Source organism: Wolffia australiana, chromosome 11 (assembly GCF_029677425.1).
Source record: "Wolffia australiana isolate 7733 chromosome 11, ASM2967742v1".
NCBI classification, from domain to species: domain Eukaryota; kingdom Viridiplantae; phylum Streptophyta; class Magnoliopsida; order Alismatales; family Araceae; genus Wolffia; species Wolffia australiana.
In genome coordinates, this window is record NC_135845.1 from 6,423,723 (window position 1) to 6,443,931 (window position 20,209).

Genomic DNA, 20,209 nt, shown 5'->3' on the forward strand with positions numbered 1-20,209 from the left:
CGCAGGTTATGTTTGTCTCATTTTATTTGTGATGAGAGAGAAAGATGGGGGGAGAGAGAGATGACGGAAAGGAGATGGGGGAGTTTGTGTTCATCTATAAGAGAGTGCCTCTTATTCATGTCATCATCTACTTTGCTTCTTCTTCCTCGAGAGTCTCCTTCTTGCTTCCCAGTCGACTTCAAGAATGAGAAATGGCTGACAGCCCAGCAACAAATGTTGGAACCTAGCTCTCTCACTTCAGCAACTCACACAGAAAAGGGAATCACATGCACTCACTCTCTTGATCTCACATAGAGGAAAAAGATTTAAGTTCTCACTCTCTTGATCTCAAAAAGAGAAACAAGATTTAAGTTCTCACTCTCTTGATCTCAGACATAGAAACAAGAAGAAAGAACACTTTAAGAGAAGAAGGAACCATTTGATGCACACAGCATATTACAACAATGGAACTCACACATATTTATAGGCACTCCCCCATAACTGCATATGGATTTAAATAAAGCATATCCACAAACATGTCCATGTACTTGGTGTTCCAAGAAACCCAGTCTTCTGCTCCTTAAAACATGCTCTTGCTTCCACATCTTCCTATAAAACAGTGATCCTTGATGACTTCTTTATTCCTTGAACTTGTTCAAAACCTAAATCCCTAATTTAACTAAATCAATATTAACCATCCAACACTCCCCCTTAATCTTGATACTCCACATCGTCACAATAACCTCAATGGATCCTTTGTGATGGCCTACATGAGAGCAGGTACATGCTCCTCTCATGTATCCATCAGATTGACCCTTTCATTCTCCTTTTCTTTGTCGTCATCACATAGACAGACCGCTGCATAATGTCCATATTGGTGACAATTATAGCCCTTTACCTATGACTTATAACGGGGCTTGTTGTCATCATTGTTACCCTATCCATTACTTCCACGACCTCGACCTCTTTCTCGACTTCGTCTTCCAACATGCCTTGCAAGAATTGCTTGCTCCTCATCTGCTGCATCTCGCTCTCGAAGCTTGTTTTCTTGCACCTTAAAGGAGCCCACAAGTTCTTCAAGGGACATGGATTTAATGTCCCATGATTGTTAAATAGCCATGGTCACATTGTCAAATTTTGTCTGCGTTGCTCTCAGCGATCTTCCAATGCCATCACCTTCAGTGACCTTCTCTCTAATCACTTGCAAATTATAATGCTAAATTGAAAAATATTATATTACATATATGCGCTTTACTGCCCAAATTTGCATGCTATCATAATTAAATAGACATAAATTGATTGCACTATAGTTTTATGATTGTTATTAACTTTTTAAGTATTTTTTACATGACATTTAACCTCAGTGCATTCAAGGCTTATTTTTTTTTGGGCATCATAAAATACTTGGCTTGAGGTCTTTAATGCTTTTGCAATTTTTTCTGGAATTTTTCCGTATTTTTTTGTATTTTTATGACCATTATATAGCCAAAAAATAATTTAAATTTTAATATTAATTTTACATTTTTTTAAAAAATTGGTTAAAATTATATGGCGCCCACGTCATTTGCCTGAAAATTCAGGTGAATGATTGGAAGTGCCAAATAAGCCTTTTCTAGGCTCATTTGGCATTGCAATGCATGATGCCATAATGAGCGAATCATTGGTTCGATGATTAATGCATGCGGGGTCTCGAGGAAAAAGGTAAATTTGTTTTTTTTGTTGTTTTGACATTTTCATGCATTAAATGCACCTGGAGATTCGATAGTCTCATGCAATAAATGCACGCAGGGAATTGATACTCCACGGTCATTTATTGAATAGGTAAGATTACAATTTTATTTTGAAACAAGAGCTAACGCGGCATCGTGGCACTCTCCCAGCCGCTTAAAAGGTATACTCTCTCTCTTATCAACGGTAATGTTTTCATTGTTTTCCGCGCACAAGAGCGTGGCACCGCGTGATCCAACGGTAGAGAAAATATGGCAACGAATTAGAAAATGACATTTCTACTTGTGTGGAGGAGAGATAGAAGAAGATCCAATAGCTAGGATTAATCACGAGTAAAATGGCAATATCTTGAGATGCAGCCATCCGGTTATGCCCAATTTTTGAGGGTACGTTCATCTTTTCACACTCTACAATCCACATCGTTGGATCTTTAAATAGAGGACGAGAAGAAGGGGAAAACTACCAAGGAAGCTCTCCACCAAGATTTTGGCTAGGAAGGACACAGGGTTTGCTTCTAGAGTCAACAGATCTTGGTTCAAGCATCAAAGTTGTAAGTTTCTTCTTTACTATTTGAACTTCTTCTTGAACAATTTCAAGACGTTAACGTATGAGTGAAGTGTACATGCCCTTGGAGTTGATTTGAATGGTGATTAGCATTAAAATGTGAATCTGATTCAAGATTTGATCTTCAATTATTAGTTATACATTGATTCTCATCTCATATCGCATCTTACATCCCTAGATTAGGGTCGAATTTGATCTTTAATTCATTTTCCCCCATTTTTTTACTTTCCCTCTCTAGGTTAATTCGTCTAGTTTATCTCTATAGCTATATAAATTGATTGCTTAAAAATTCAATTCAACATTTAAAATACCTAAATCCAAATTTTCATTGAAAAATTCATTCATCTTCAAGCTCAATTTCAAAACCCCTTTCTTGCTTATAAATTCCCAATTTGAATACAAAATAATTGTGTTGATAAATCAGATTGATTTAAATATTGGTGGTCCAAATGAATCTGATATATGAATCAAGATTATCCTCTTTAGTGTGTCTTGACCAAAAATATTAAGATCACTATTAAGATTATGCTTAATTTTAATTAATTACAAAGAAAATTAAACACTATAAAGGCCCATTAATTGCAAAAAATTAATTCATTCTTGAGTTTATTCATTGGAATTAGGATAAATATTCTTGCAAAATGCCTCCCTGTGGTTTGAACCCTTTCTCATCCCAAAATTTCTATATTTTTAAAAAGCAAATTCTAAAAATTTATAGTATAAGCTTAAATAAAAATGACACTTTTAAACTTTAATTTAACAACAACAAATTTAGACTGATCACTCTCCAAGATTGCGCATCTCCGAGACAATCCTGGATAACAATCCAACAAAATCAACAACTGAGTCATTCTTGCCCATCTGCAAGTTATCGTACTCTCGCTTCAACACATGAAGGTGAGCTTTCTTTACTCGGTCAACACCAATGTTCTTCCCTCAAAGAGTCTCTTACATCTCCTTCGAGCTTTTGTCTTCATCAAGCTGAAGCTCCAGATCTTTGGAAGTAGTTCCCAAAATGGTTATCATAGCAAGACGATCCTTCGTCCTTGGCACATCATCCTCGATGTCGGCATTTCACAACCCATACTCCTCGAGGAATATCTTCATCCTGTTTGTCCATAGAGGAAAGTTCATCCTATAAAGAGTACGGAAGGCAGTCGAGACACCCAACGCACCCGTCGCTCTGGACACTCCCATGTCGGCTCTGTCTTTGCACACAGGACCCCTCACCAGCCTCCGATATTGGTACTGCTCCTCGTCTCAGCATTGCCACGTTTCTTGGACCACAAACCTTGCTTTAATCCCACTCGTTGGAACCTAGCTCTTTCACTTCAGCAACTCACACAAAGAAGGGAAGCACATGCACTCGCTCTCTTGATCTCACACAGAGAAAAAATACTTAAGTTCTTACTCTCTTGATCTCACACAGAAAAACAAGATTTAAGTTCTCACTCTCTTGATCTATTACAGAGAAACAAGAAGAAATAACACTTTCAGAGAGGAAGGAACCGGCTGATGCACACAGAATACTACAACAATGGAATTCATACATATGTATAGGCACTCCCCCATAACTACCTATGGATTTAAACAAAAAATAGCCACAAACCCGAAAGCAAGAAGGAGAAGCTCGAGGAAGAAGAAGAATAGTAGATGATCTGATAGGAAGAGGAACTCTCCCCCTCTTTTATAATGAAACACCAAGTCCCCACTTTTTCTGTCATCTCTCTTACATGTTACAACTGAACATGATTTCTATTTAATGCAGTAACAGACATATGAACTAACGGGTCGCCCATTGGAAAGGATTTCCTCGAGCATTCAAGTTGTGTTCTTACAAAAATAATATTGGGAAAACAATGCAGTAATATTTTGATGAGATATCAATATTGTGTGGGACAAAGAAGTTAGTCTTCCAAGAGATATTCAATCTAATATAATTGAGACAAATGGTTAAGAGGCAATAGTTTGGTCTCGTGTATCGTTGGCCGCAATAGTTTGTTCATGATTTTCTTTATAAGAAAATTGTGAAAACAAAACCATAAATCTAAACACACCAATAATTTTTTATTGCTGTAAATGTTATAAAAATCCCAAATGTATGAAACCAACAAAATTTTGAGAAGTATATCATCAGTTTCTATTTATCCCTTTTATCCGAGAAGTGTTTTGATTAAATTCTCAAGAAATTCAATAATTAACACAGAAAGTTTCTACCACAAGTCACTCTATGCATTTATATTTGGACTATTCAAGACGTGAAATAAATTTTTAATAAGAATTCTGACTTAAATTGAAGTCCAGTAAGTTCCCCCTATTTTGGTGGACTGAAGTTGTAATAAAAAAACTACATACATGATTAAAATTGTCGTCCTTATTGAAAGTAAAAATAGTGGGTGATTAATCTGATCATGACCGATTGGGGCACACATCACACTGATCTTGTTAGTAAAACATCAACCTAATTATTAACTCTCGTTTACATTTGTACTATGCTTTCATTGATTTAAATTATGTGAACTCTAATAATTAGGTTTTCTTTTACTTCTGGGGATCATACACTTTTAGAATGATTGGAAACAATTTCTATTACAAGCTCAAGTTGCATTGCTTAACCCTATTCCCGATACAAATATTTTGAGCTTAAGTCGAGTTGCTTGACATGTGCCCCAAATTATCCACTCGCCCCCTAGATAGTCTGCATCATTAACTTCTTTTCCATTTTCTTTTCTTTTCGCTTTCATTATTCATATTGTTTTCATTTTCCTTCTACTTTCAACTATTATTATTAATTTTCATTTTATTCCCATTATTTCTATTATTCTCATTTTTATCTTATTTTATGCTTCTATTTTTCATTCACTTCATTATTATTATTCTTCCCTTTCTTCATCTTGTGTTTCTTATTCTACTTTTTTCACTTCATTATTATTATTCGTCTTGTTATTGTTCTTACACTTCTTGATATTCCTCCTTTTCTTCTTCTCGTTCTTCTTGTTACTATTTTTCCTTTTTTTCTCTTTCTGCTTTTTGATTTTTCTTCTTCTCATTTATCATATTATTTTTTTTATCCTCTTATTTTTGTGATTGTCTCACTGTTGTATTTTTCCTTCTCATACTTCTTCTTCTTGTTCTTCTTTTGCTTTTTCTTTCCATCCTTCCTCATTTTACTTTTCTTCTTGATCGTATTCATTTTATTTTTTTCGTCTACTATTTCTTTTGGGTTCTGTGCCTTGCTTCAACCATGGAAAACACAATTTGCTTGACACAGAAGCGTGAATCGATTCTTAATCATTCCATAAAATCATACATCACATGTACCTTATGGGAACTTGTTCCACCCTTGTCTTGCTCCCGTTGAGATCTTTTTTAAGCTGTTCACGTGTCTGGCTTCTAGAATTATCCACACAATTACATGGCACTTTGATTTCCACCTCTTCTTCTACTCTCCTTGAAAATCTTAAAGATTTTCTCACCATGATGACACTGTCCTTGGTGGAGTGGAGAAGAGAGTAGAGTGGATAAAAGGGGGGCTCTCAATTCTGGTGGGCCTAAGTTCATAAAATGAGTGCCCCTTCCCTGTTTATATTTTCTGTAAGTTTTTCTCAAAACCCATAATGTAAAATATATTAACCAATGTCCTTATGATCTTATTCTTATGTGTTTGACCCTCTAGGCCCATGCATCATTCTGGTTAATAGTTTTAGTGGCCCAATAGCAATTATTGTCCTGCCTTCTTAATTAACTATATCAACATATATATGATTAACTAAGGATTTATTTAACCAAATCGACAAGATTTCTAACCATGGGGTGTCAAGCTACACCTCGTGCTCCAGAAGATATCGAGTACTATTTAGACTCTGTAATGAAACCGTTACCATCATTAGTTATCATATAATATCATCATCTATAATATCATATTTAGACTCTGTAATATCATCATCTGTGTGCGACTCTCGAATGACTTAGGGTATGGTTGATCATCAAACCCTAATCCGTAATTATGTGTAATGGGGATCTTTAGAAAATGCCTCCTTAAATATCCTCACTACCTTGGCCAGATATTTGTTGCATCATCTTCCTTGAGTCAATCTCCCCTCATAACGAGGACAGATGATCCCGTCGTGAGTTTCTTACTACATCCAAGCTATGACTTGTTTGAATCCCATGGTTAGAGGCTCGTATATCATAGTTAAAATGGAGTCGTCCATCCACAAGATATCCATGGTTTCTCATGTCAATGGATCACTTACACAACTGTGACATGAATCAACCTGATTGACAGTTTTGGTAGAATACCATTCAAGGATTCATACGAATTAATTCAATGAAATCTTTCTCTGAAGAGTACCCACTATCTGTCCTTAGTGTCACCGCACTAATAGCCATAGGATCAGCTATAATTATCATATAAGTAGGATCAGATCTGGATAACTTGATGTCCATCTCAGATATCCATTGAATAGGAATATTTAGAATACATGTTAAAGACTAGTGATCTCTGTATTATGATCTCATCATAATCCACTATGTCATGGCACGTATTCATGGACTTCATCATAAACATCTCAATGGAATGGATAATAAACATAATATTTTATTCAGTGAACTTAGATTTGGGTTGACGGCTCCAAAATATCCATCAACTGCTAATTCTATTTTCTGAACTAGAAGATCTTTCTATTCTCATTCGAAAAGCGTCAACCTTACTCTCTTAACCCTTGCTTACATTTGTATTGTTATGTCATTCAGTTAATATGTGATCTCTAGATATATGAGGAGAAAACATATTTTGACCTTTAGGAGAATATAGGATATTAGGTGGAGAGAAGATGTATGTAACAATAGAGAGTAAGGGGTACATTACTTACTAAAATAAGATGTATATTGATTTATATGTTGAATATTTAATTTATGGTATTTTTTAGTCCTCGCTAGGATGACCAACTAGGGTTGGACAAATAGCCCTGCCCTAAGTTATTTTAGGAGCAGTGTACGGACAAGGGATGATATGAAAAAAAAATCACGAAAAACATCTTCCATCAATAATTTGATCAACTATTTTATACCTTGTAGTTACAAAAATGTAGCTTGGAACCTCACATGTAGGCAATTAGGCTTGTTAATTGAGATAAATTCATCCATAATTAATAAATCTAAATGATACACATAGTTAATCAATAATGATAGAAAATGATGAGTTCTTGGGCGATTACAGTCATTAACGGGATTAGTTCATGTGACTAGAGGGCCACACACATAGGGTTTCTTATATGTCCGAGCATAAAGTTTTTACACTTTTTATCAAAAACTTCCTTAAGTGTAAGATAAAGCAAATTCCCAAGTGAGAAATACCTAAAAATTCTCTCCTTATGTCTCTTCTTCTCTCTTCTTTGAGCACCCTTCCCTCTCAATTTACCTATAACTATAATCTCATATTCCTAGATCTCTGGTAGCACTGATTGTGTAGAAGATGAAATGATCCAACCTCAGATAACATGTTAAATGCATGTGTATTTACATACATTTTAGAATTTTTTGGTTTTACTAATTTAGAATTTCCCTAGTGAATAGTGTCAGCAAATACATTATTTGAGATAAACACATGTGCATCTAATTCATTAAGTTTTTCAATAAAATAATACGATGAGTAATCTTTGAGGAAATAGCGTGTTAACGCTTCTAACTTCCAATAGCAAACTCAAAACAGAACAAGATAATCCAAATAGATTAATCAAATAACTGGCGATCAATGCCAAAATGTATAAGAAGTTCAAGCGAGTGATAGAAGGAGAACTCAGAACAGAGTTAGAGAGAGGGTGCGGAAGGAAGGCCTGACCGGATCTGTTTTCTCAAAATTCGTGTCCCCCACTTGAGCTCCTTCCCCTTTATTTATAAGGCTTTCTTTGGTCTTTACCCTTCATCTTGCATCGCACGTGCTTCTCTTGAGGCATGTGTCTAGTGCTCCGCCCGTCGATGTCTCTTTGTCCTCTGATAAGTTCGGATGAGGCTTCTATCATTACTTCCCTCCCCGAAAACCAATTGGTCCCCAATTGGAAAGCTGGGGAAGCGTTTAGCTAACACATCTTTGTCTTCCCACGTTGCTTCAAAAATGGGTAGATTCTTCTGTTTAATTAAAAATTGTAGACCATCTCTGGAGAAACGATACGACAGAATTGCTTCCAGATAAACCTGCCATTCCCAGTCATGCAAAATGTTAGTAGGGAGAGATAAAACATTAGAATGAGTACCCACTGATTTGCGCAGATGTGACACATGGAATACTGGATGAATTTGAGCGGAAGATGGTAAGTCGAGGTCATAGGCGACCGATCCTATTTTTTTAAGGATTTTATAAGGACCAAAGAATTTTGGGGCCAGCTTTTCATTGGGCCGTCTTGCTAAGGATTTCATACGGTATGGACGAATTTTTAGGTAGACTTCATCACCCACTTGAAAGTCCACTGCACGCTGGTGTTTATCAGCTTGAAATTTCATGGCGGCCTGAGCTTTTGATAAATGATTTTGCAGTTGCATCAAGATCACATCCCGTTCAACTAATAGACAATCCAGCGAGTCGATGGGAGTGGTGGGAGAACCATAGCGGAGTAGATTTGGAGGATCCCTCCCATAAACTGCCCGAAAAGGAGACATTTTTATAGAAGAATGAAAAGAAGTGCTGTAGCTATATTCAGCCCAGTGCAGCCAATTTACCTATTTCTTTGGACATTCTGACGAAAAACATCGTGAGTAGCATTCTAAACTGTGATTTGTCACATCCGTATTGAAAGTTCTCGTCCACGCTGTGTGCCACAGATTGAGCAGGGAAGAAGAAGGGCAGAGAGAGAAGAGGGAGAAAGAGGAGAGAAGAGATTAGAGAGGGAGAGAGGAAGGAGACACACAACTGATTCAAGGATCATTGTATTCCTCGATCTATTTTCCGTAACATTGGTGGTTTATTTATATGTATGTAAGTATCTAAATATAGCAATATATATATGTATCCGACGGCTAGATTAGTTCCGTGGATCTTTCTTATAAATGGTACAATAGAACTCTAATCCTAACCGTTGAATCCTGACTATATTTAATCCTAACTATGTTTCATCCTATCTATGTTTGAACTTATATGTTTCCTAATATCTATTCTCTAACCAGTATAAATATAAGATTAATTATTACTAATCTAATCTTGTTTAGGATCCTATCCGGCCGCTTCGTCTCCGCGAGTCTGCGACTCCTTATTACCCCCCGTCAAGCGCAACGGCAGGTCACGAACGTTGAGCTTGGACCTGAGAAGTAAAAACCTGGCTCGATGGAGAGGCTTGGTCAGGGCGTCAGCTACGTGGTCGTCTCCTGTAATGTACCTCACAGACAAATTTTGAGAAGATACCTGCTCACGAACAAAATGAAAATCTATTTCTATATGTTTAGTACGAGCACGAAAGATGGGGTTAGCCGCAAGATATGTTGCCCAAAGATTATCACACCAGAGTATGGGAGCATGATGTTGGTTTATATTAATTTCTCTAAGAAGGGATTGAATCCATAGAATTTCAGAGGCACAGTTGGCCAGAGACTTGTACTCAGCTTCAGTGCTCGATCTAGCGACCGTAGGTTGTTTCTTAGAACTCCATGAAATCAAATTCTTACCAAGGTAGATGAGAAAGGCGCTTGTTGACCGACGGTCAACCTTATCGCCAGCCCAGTCAGCGTCGCTGAACGCATTCAGGTTGGTTGGAGAATCACTGTGAATGAATAAACCCTGCATGATTGTACCTTTCAAGTACCTTAGCAGATGTTTAAGAAGTTTCCACTCACTAGAGGATGGAGCATGCATCTTTTGACACGCTCGGTTGGCTGCAAATGCGATATCTGGACGAGTCAAGGTTAGATATTGAAGTGCCCCTACCGTTTGGCGATGCACAGTATAATCAACCGCTGGATCAGTTTGATCTGTTGTGCCTGAATAGAGATAAGGCGTAGATGCAGGTTTGCAATGTTCCATATTAGTTCTTTTAAGTAGGGACATAATATAAGCAGACTGCGTGAGGAAGTAACCATCATGATGTTTCATAAATTCGATACCCAAAAAATAATGTGCAGGTCCAAGATCTTTTATGGCAAAGTCAATGTGAAGTAGTTGAACAGTATGAGAAATTCTAGTGCGATTTGGCCCCAAGATTAGAATGTCATCAACATAGATAAGAATAAAAATCAGTTCTGGTTCTAGAGTATAAAACAATGAGGTATCTGTCTTGGATCCTGCTAATCCAAGTTTCGATAATTTTGATGACAACTTAGGTAAACTAGGCACGTGGTGACTGTTTTAACCCATAAAGAGATTTTTTTAATTTGCATACGTGATTTGGAAATTGTTTATCCTTAAACCCTAGAGGCTGTTCCATGAAAATTTTTTCATGTAAATCTCCATGGAGGAAGGCATTTGACACATCCAGCTGATGCACAAACCATTTATTGATGATGGCTAAGGACAACATCAAACGAATGGTAGTGTGTTTTATTACAGGACTAAAGGTTTCGTTAAAGTCAAACCCTTCTTGTTGGTTGTAGCCTTTGGCTACCAACCTTGCCTTATACTTGTCTATATCGCCAGCAGGTTTATACTTTAATTTATAAACCCTTTTGCAGCCTATGATGTGAAGATTGGGATGCCGAGGTACTAGATCCCAGGTTTTATTCTGCATAAGTGCATTGAATTCTGTCGACATTGCTGCCATCCAGTCTTGATTTTTCGAGGCAATATTAAAGGAGGTGGGTTCTGGTACAATCATTTTGGGGACATGGAAACAACATGAAAGCGGATATCGGATAGAGCTAGACAGCAGTTCTTTTAAAGGAGCAGATTCGATGTTAGACTCTAATTCTTGTTCATTTTGGTAAACATCATCAAGAGTTTTGATTTTCATCTTGACATTTGCATCGGGAGTTTGATCAAATGTAGATACTATTTCAGGGAATTTGGAAATAATGGTGTCAGGATAGCCGGATGAATCACTATCTGAGTTGGGCTGATCTGTATAAAGGTTTGCATGATTCTGTGGAGAATCATGTCGAGGGGATTCTACAGGTACTGGATTTTCCTCGTTCTTGTTTCCAGTAGAACTGGAAAGAGGAACTGAGAAGAGATCATTATTTGAGTTAGGTACAGGATAGTTTGAAGAAAAAATTGGAGAACTTGGAGAATTTCCCAAGATTCCAGCTGTAGATCGCTGTTCAAAAGGAAATGAGCTTTCATAAAAAAACAACATGACGTGAAATGTAAAGTTTACCTGTTTGGAGAGAAAAGCATCTATAGCCCACATGCATCGGGCTATACCCCACGAAGACACACGTATAGTTTTCTATAGCCCACATGTCTCGGATCGATCTTCAAGCTTGTTGTTAGCATATGGTCTTAAATAAGGATAACAGAGGCATCCGAAAGTTCTCAGAAAACTATAATCAGGTTGACTCTTGAACTGTATTTCATATGGTGATTTATTTTGCAACACAGGTGTAATCATTCTATTAATAAGAAAAACAGAAGTGGCAACGGCTTCGTGCTTGTTTTAGTAATGCTAATGACGTTTCAATAATGTGACGGTGCTTTCTTTCAGCTGTGCCATTTTTCTCAGGTGTGTAGGGGCAGGAAACCCGATGATTTATTCCCCTTTTTTTGAGGAATAAATTTAGAGATTGGAACTCACCCCCCCAGTCCAACTGGAGAGATTTAATTTTACAATTAAGTTGACTCTCTACTCTAGTGGAGAACTCTTCAAAGGTAGAGAGTAAGTCGCTTTTTCTTTTCAAAGGGTAGAGCCATGTGTATTTACTAAAATCATCAATAAACACAACATAATAAGAGTAACCTGACTTTGATAAGACTGGAGAAGGACCCCATAAGTCTGAGTGGATAACTTTTAAAAATTGAGTGGAAGTATGCAGAGTGGGTTTGAAAGGCAGTTTGTGTGACTTAGCTAAATTGCAAGATTCACAGATGAAATTTCTGTTTAATTGAGAGACAGGTAATCCAAATTTATTAATGGTAGACACCAGAATTCTGAAGTGAGGATGGCCAAGTCTGGCATGCCAGGTGTTGGATGACGCCTTCTCTCCTAGAAAGGCAGCTTTGGAGGGCATGGGAGAGTCAAGGTAGTAGAGGCCATCTCTAATTCTCCCTTTGAGTAGAACCTGATGGGTTGTTTTGTCCTTCACAAGGCAATAAAAATCATGAAATTCAATGAAAATGTTGTTATCTCGTGTAAACTTATGGACAGAAAGTAAGTTTTTAGTGATTTCTGGGACATGTAAAATATCTTTCAAGTAAAGAATACGGTTAGAGGTGGAAATCGTAGAGGAGCCAATGGATAGAATGTTCAGACCTGTTCCATTACCTATGTGCAGTTGGTCATTGTGCTGATAGGGAATGGATTGAGACATGCTGGCTTTGCTTGCAGTGACGTGGTTTGTGGCGCCACTATCGGGGTACCATCCCTGATTTTCAGAAATTGCAATGTAGGCCTGTCTTTGTGGATTCCGTACTGTCATGTTAGGTGCAATGTTGTGGAGATCTGGGCATTCTCTGGCCCGGTGACCAAAATTGCCACAAAGTTGGCATCGAGGTTGGAATCTCTGGTTCCTTCCTCTGCCTCTTCCTCGCCCTTGATAATTCTTGGCTTGGTTGTTTCTTGAGCCACTTCCTTGTTGACTTTGTTGTGCCTGCAGGTTATTGGCGACTGGAGGAAAAGTGCTCTTTTCATCCTCTCGTTCAAAATTCAAGAATGCTTCATGCGCCTTCAGATTAGTGATGATTTCATCAAATTTTAAATGTCCCAGGTTTGCGTTTACGCTGACCACAAACTGGGTATAAGAAGATCCTAGTCCCCTCAGGAAAGTGTAGATGACTGATGATTCTGGGACTGAGTGACCCATTTGCTCAAGAGACTCTATCACATTTTCAAAATGTTGAAAATAGTCTTCAATTGAACGCGTACCTTTCTTCATGTTGTGTAATTGTTGCTGGAGGTCCATCATCCTTATTTGATTCCAACCAGCAAAGGTGGCTTCCAGATTATCCCACGCTTCACGTGTGGATCTTGCCTTGTTGATGTGCGGAAGTACAGATTCAGAAATTGTCTGGTGAAGAAACCCCAGGACTTGCTGATCTATCCTCCACCAATTCTTGAACTCTGGATTCTCAACTATATTGCCATTTTCATTTGCGATTGAAATAGGAGGTGAAGCTCCTTCAACGAATTTCATTAAATCATACCCGTGCAGAACTGGGATGATTGCTCCCTTCCACATCTGGTAGTTGCTGCTGCTCAATCTCGGATGGATTGAGATTCCAGGTGGAATGGCAACGGGGACTTGTCCCACAGTTGCAATGCAGATTCCTGCAGTGGATCTAACCGGCGTGGCGATGGTGGAGCTCTCCATTGTCGGCTTATCTTCCGAACCTCTCTCTGATACCATGAAAGTTCTCGTCCACGCCGTGTGCCACAGATTGAGCAGGGAAGAAGAAGGGCAGAGAGAGAAGAGGGAGAAAGAGGAGAGAAGAGATTAGAGAGGGAGAGAGGAAGGAGACACACACAACTGATTCAAGGATTGTTGTATTCCTCGATCTATGTTCAGTAACATTGGTGGTTTATTTATATGTATGTAAGTATCTAAATATAGCAATATATATATGTATCCGACGGCTAGATTAGTTCCGTGGATCTTTCTTATAAACGGTACAATAGAACTCTAATCCTAACCGTTGAATCCTGACTATATTTAATCCTAACTATGTTTCATCCTATCTATGTTTGAACTTATATGTTTCCTAATATCTATTCTCTAACCAGTATAAATATAAGATTAATTATTACTAATCTAATCTTGTTTAGGATCCTATCCGGCCGCTTCGTCTCTGCGAGTCTGCGACTCCTTATTACGTCTGACCATCTGTTTCAGGGTGGTAGGATGAGCTAAATCATAGTTCTGTCCCATTTAATTGATTTAGGTTCTTCCAGAATGAACTTAAAAACACACTACCTCTGTCTGAAATGATAGAGCGTGGAATCCTGTGTAGTCTGACTATTTCTTTGATAAAAATTTCAGAAATCTCTTTTGCAATGAAAGGATGTTTAATGGCTATGAAATGTGCATATTTGCTCAAGCGATCAATAATGACTAATACTGCAGTGTACCCTTTCGAATTAGGAAGACCTTCAATAAAATCTAAAGAGATGTCCTCCCAAATTTTATCTGGAATAGGTAATAGCTGAAGGAGTCCCGTAGGCGATAGCGTTGAAGATTTGTGAGTCTGACAAATATGACAGGCCGAAACGTGCTTTTTTATGTCTTTCTTCTTCCTCCAGTAAAACTGTTGAGAAATTCGCTTGTATGTCTATAAGAAACCCCCATGACCCCACACCTAGGTGTCGTGTAACTCTCTTAATATAACTGGGATGAATGTAGATCCTCTGGGTATAACAAGCCGGGTTTGACGAAAGAGTAAGTGCTGATGGATAGAGGAAGCTTGATGCTTGTCCTCTTGTGCTGAAATGGACTTTTTGATAGCTGACAGCATTGAATCTTCTGTAATTTCTCGTTCTAGTAGGGACTTGTCTAGCCAATGGGTCACTGAAATCTGCAGTAATGATGTGTCGGCTTGATTCATGGAGAGGGCATCTGCAACGACATTGTTTTTGCCCGCCTTATACTTTATCTCGAAGTCAAAACCCAGTAATTTAGATACCCATTTGTGGAATTGCTGAGGAATTTCCTTCTGATTGTTAAGGAATTTAAGGGTGGTCTGGTTAGTAAGAACATAAATTTTTTTGAATAGGAGGTAATGCTTCCATTTATGGACTGCCCATACAACAGCCATAAGTTCACGTTCATAAGCTGACTTGGATTGAGCAGCGGTAGAGAATGCGTTACTGAAATACACGATCGGATGTGCATCTTGGATGAGTACTGCTCCTACGCCAGATCCTGACACATCTGTCTCCCCTGTAAATGTTTTTGAGAAATCCGACAGGCTAAGAACTGGAGTGGATGTCATAGCTATTTTGAGATTTTTAAATGAATCTTCGGCTTCTGGTGACCACTTGAAGGAGTTTTTCTTGAGAAGCTTGGTAAGGGGTTGAGCCTTGGCAGTGTAATGGGGTGATAAGAGGAGTTTTACTCGCCAATGTCAGAGGATGGCTCGATAGGGATTTAACTAAGATTAGATAGTAATAATTAACTATTGTATACTCGTTAGAGATAACAATTAGGATCCAATATAAGTTTCAACATAGAATAGGATTAAAGATAGCTGTTAGGATTCAAGATAGATAGGATTAAAAGATAGACAGGATGAAGATAGATAGGACTAACTGTCGCTGTGGCACACCGATCCGACGGACGAGATCGGTGGTCTCAGAAGCTTTCTCAATGGTCCATCGATTCAATGGCCAAGATCGATGGACCCTTATGCGTTATAACGGCTACGATTGAGCCTCGTTTGAATTTATATATCCGTTGGGATCGTTACAACGGATATGTAAATTAACGGCTCTTTACTATTTTTACATTACGTATTAACTATATAAACAACTCATGTAAACACTTAAACTTGCGGATAATAATACGATCTAAAGATTAGTCTTGTTCTCGTGTTCTCTCTTCTCCTTCCACTCTTTCTTTCAAAATCTTTCTTCTTCTTCTTCTTGTCTGTTCGAGAGCATGGATCGTCTCAACATCCAGGTGCTGGTATTGATTGACGGCGGGGCCACTCATAATCCTGCTATCCTTTCTATCTTGGATATTCCTATTCTTGAGGGACCAAGGTTTGACGTCATGCTAGGGGATGGTTACATGAGATCATCTCGCGGAATCTGCTACAATATTCCTATCTATATACAGGGTCTCATTATAGAGCAATACTTTCTAATCTTCTTTCAGGATTGACCTGCGGCACTACTTGTCTTGGAGCTTCAATATCCCCTTCACCGTTGCCTTGATTCGCGGATAAGGTGGCCTTGTCTTTCATGGTTGCTGATAAGGCCGCCACCTCTTGCATCAGGTGCTCTAAGACGTTTGTCATCAGCTTCTGATCAGCTGCGACCCGGCTTTGCAGATCTTCCTCTCTAGACTCAAGATCAGACATGTTAATCTGAGGATGAATAAGCTCTGATACCAAAATGTTAACGCTTCTAACTTCCAATAGCAAACTCGAAACAGAACAAGATAATCCAAATAGATTAATCAAATAACTGGCGATGAATGCCAAAATGTACGTGAAGTTCAAGCGAGTGATAGAAGGAGAACTCAGAACAGAGTTAGAGAGAAGGTGCGGAATCCTGAACAAGTTCAGAATCTTGAATCTTGAAGATAGAAGAGAAAGACAAAGAAGAGAAGGAATGAAGAGAAGATTGAAGAAGAACAAGAAGAGTAGCAGAAGATCGTTGTATTTCCCTCTCACTTAAAGTGTAACAACATTGGTTCGGGACGCAACAGCTGCACTTCGCCGGCGAAGACCGGCGTGTCGCACGCGGAGCAGTTGCGCGCGACGGTGGTGATGTCAAGGCAACGGACGGGGCTCGCAGTCTCCAGCTTGGCGCCCGCGTAGGAGACGAGCGAGAGGAGAGGTGGGCCAGCGAGAGGAGCCCGGGGGAGACGTGCTCCAAGACGACCAGGCGCCGAGCAAGGGGGAGGATAGGCTCATGACGCCCACCGCCAGTTCGTGGAAGCGCAGGCTTGACAGCACCTCGGCCAGGGAGGCTGCCGAGGGGCCCCTCGCCGGCGCAGGCGAAGGTGAGAATGCCGTCGGCGGAGGGGACCCTGCGGTCGGCCAAGCGAAGAATCCGGCCGGCGGAAGGAAGAGCGCTGCCGGCGAAGAGGAAGGAGCGTCTGCCGTAGATGGCAGTTGGCCGCTCGAGCCCGCGGCCAAGAACAGGAAGCCGAGGATGAAGAATAAGATCCCCACCAGGACGTCAGCACCGCCGCATAGAAAGCTCGTGACGCAAGATCTTCTTGCGGGACCGCCCGCCATTTAATGCTTCTGAAGTTGACCCAGAAGCAAGAAAGCGGATCTCGAGGAGGAGGAAAGATTATAGAAGATGAGAGACGAATAAGCAGCAATCTCCCCCTCTCTTATAGTAAAACACCAACTCCTCTGCTCCATCGATCATCTCTCTCGCTCGTTACAACCGAACAAGATGACCGTTTAATGTTCCGAGGATAAATTGAACGGCCATATCTGAAATTGAACGACCTTAACAAGATGAACATTCTTAAGGATTTTAACCTGGCATTCAACCTGCGTTCGTTATTACGGAAATAAAATTTGGACCAGGGGTCCGCCGCGGTCGGAGTGTACAACCCGCCATTCATTCATTCGCAACTACTATATTATTTTATGACAGGATACGATTGTTTTCCAAGGTTTTGTTTTTTAAATTGTCGAGTTTCATTCTTTGAAAGCAACCGCGTCGGCCAGGCGCCCGTTTGCCATTCGGAAATCCAAGGGATCGAAGAACCTGGCCAAGCGAACGTGTTTTCTCGCGTCGGAAGGGAGGATTATCTGGGTGCGAAACAACAAGCACAACGAGAAGAATCATGAGAAGGAAGAGCAATACCAATACGAGGAAACCGGGGACAGAAAGAAGATGGAGGACGAGTTGGGGACGTACGGGTAGTAGAAGGAGAAGAAAAATGAGGATATATAGAAGGCGAAAAATGAGCCGACGGACGACGTAAAAGGTAAAAGAGAAAGAGAATAGAGGAGGGAGAAGACGAAAGAGACGTTACGGTTTATGAAATCTGGACAGAGATACAGACAGAAGAGACCTTCTTCTCCGGCAGCGACAAGCAGTAGAAGACTTCGCCCCGCTTCCCCTTCTCGGACACCGGTGGATCAAAGAGAAAGGGTCAGATAAGAGAGAAGAACGAAGAGAGAAGGGAGAAGAGAGAAGACGGAGGTGAAGATAAGACCCCGTTTGGAATTCAAATAACGGAAAAAAAACTCTAATTATTCCTTCTGGGACATTACGTCCCTAATAAACATACAACGGTAATAAACAACGGTCCGTTAGGACCCGTTCTTGGGTCCGTTTGGATCCGGAGCTTAAAATACAACGGTAATAAGCAACGCTCGTCAAATGGAACGGAACAAGACGGAATTGCATAACAGAACAGGGTTCTGGCATCTCAACATAAAGAAAAGGAAGAAACAAGAACAATGAGAAGACGAGGAAGAAGAAGCAGACCAACCCATGCAGGAAAAGGAAGCAGACAAACTAGACAAAGAGGAAAGGTTAGACGAAGAAGAGGAGAACAACCAGAATTAGTAGCAGTATTAGAAGAAAAAGGAGAAGAAAAGGAAGAAGAAAAAAAAGAAAAAGAAGAAAAAGAAGAAGAAGAGTAGTCGGCCGGCGAAAGGATCCCTCAGGGAAAAACAGAAGCGCGAGATTGAGACGCAAGATCAGGCGAATCGCCAGAGGGAGGCTCCAACATAAGCCGCTGCACAAGTTCTTGACGCGTGACGGAGGGCAAAAGTCCAGTCGCCGTGGCACTTCTAAGAGTTGCGAAACCAGTAGGATGCCTCGGCCGTTGAAAGAGATCCGTCTTAAGCTTTCCGGAAGTGGAAAGAATGAGAGGATTCCAATGAAGATGATGAAGAAGAAGAGAGCAGAAGAGGACAAAGAGGACTCCGCCCCGAACCCGCGTGGAACAGAAAGTAGGCGGTGGTCGGTTATTGAAACTCTCTCTCTCTCTCTCTCTCTCTCTCTCTCTCTCTCTCTCTCTCTCCCTCTCTCTCTCTCTCTCTCTCTCTCTCTCTCTCCCTCTCTCTCTCTCTCTCTCTCTCTCTCTCTCTCCCTCCCTCCCCCTCTCTCCCTCTCATTTTACTCTCTCTCTCTCTCTAGTTCTCTCTCTCTCCCTCTCATTTTACTCCCTCTCTCTCTCTCTGCCTCTCATTTTACTCTCTCTCTCTCTCGCTCACTCGTTGTCTCTCTCTCTTCCTTTCATTTCACACTCACTCTTATTAACACAACTACAGACAATGATGACCAGCTGCATTCACCAAGTCCCAGACACGTGCCTGTCAGGCAAAGCCACCAGTGGTACGCCTCAACCAATGAGAAACAAAGTCGGCGTCCCTGCACAATACCTGTCCGGGGACATGGCGCCTACCTGGTGCCGTCAGCCGTACGCCTCGGCTGACGCGAAGACCTCTAAGCTTCCAGAGACAAGGAGTGTGCGCCGCCTGTTGCCTAAGACGTCGTCCCTCTCTAATGCGCCCATATAGAAGCAGACATCTGTCTTGCCGTCCCGAGGCACCCCTCATCTGTTGACAGACGTCGTCACGAAGGCCGATGTGCATCATCATGACATTAATACCCTGAACTGCCCTTGGCGGCTATAAATATTGGACGGTTCAGTGTTTTCTGTTATGGGATTTCTCTTTATCTTATCCTGTTCTTCCACTTCATCCTTCTCTCTCTCTACATACCTTCATTCCTTCTCCTTCATACTGTGCCATATTCTAACATGGTATCAGAGCATGGTGAGGCCATCAGTGCCTCTACCGATGGCATTTCAATGCCACCCGAAGCAAATCCTGTTCATACTCCGCAGCCGTCTCGCGCCTCCACTTTGTCAATAACACCAACGGTGTCAATCAAGCTTACAAAGGGGAACTACCTGATTTGGAAAATACAAATAGTGCCTATTGTAAAGGCACATGGCTTGGGGAAGCATCTCACTCACCCCCGTCACCCGAGGAAGAAGACACTGACAACGAAAACACTCCATGGAAGCGCAACGATCAGCAGGTACTCTCTACAATTATCTCCTCCATGTCTGTCGAGCTCCTCGCTCTCGTCTCGAGCTGTGTTACAGCAAGAGACGCATGGAGAAAGCTCGAGACAGAAATTTTGTCGCTTCTGAATCGCGC

General features: G+C 40.3%; 1 long non-coding RNA gene across 1 annotated transcript; it reads right to left on the reverse strand.

Annotated features, from left to right (window-relative positions):
• Positions 1–17,641: 17,641 nt before the first annotated feature.
• LOC144709463 (uncharacterized) lies at positions 17,642–19,134 on the reverse strand. Its single transcript, XR_013583038.1, has 2 exons — positions 18,103–19,134; positions 17,642–17,836 (listed from the first exon to the last, which is right to left on the reverse strand). It is a non-coding gene; the product is annotated as an uncharacterized LOC144709463 (long non-coding RNA).
• Positions 19,135–20,209: the final 1,075 nt, after the last annotated feature.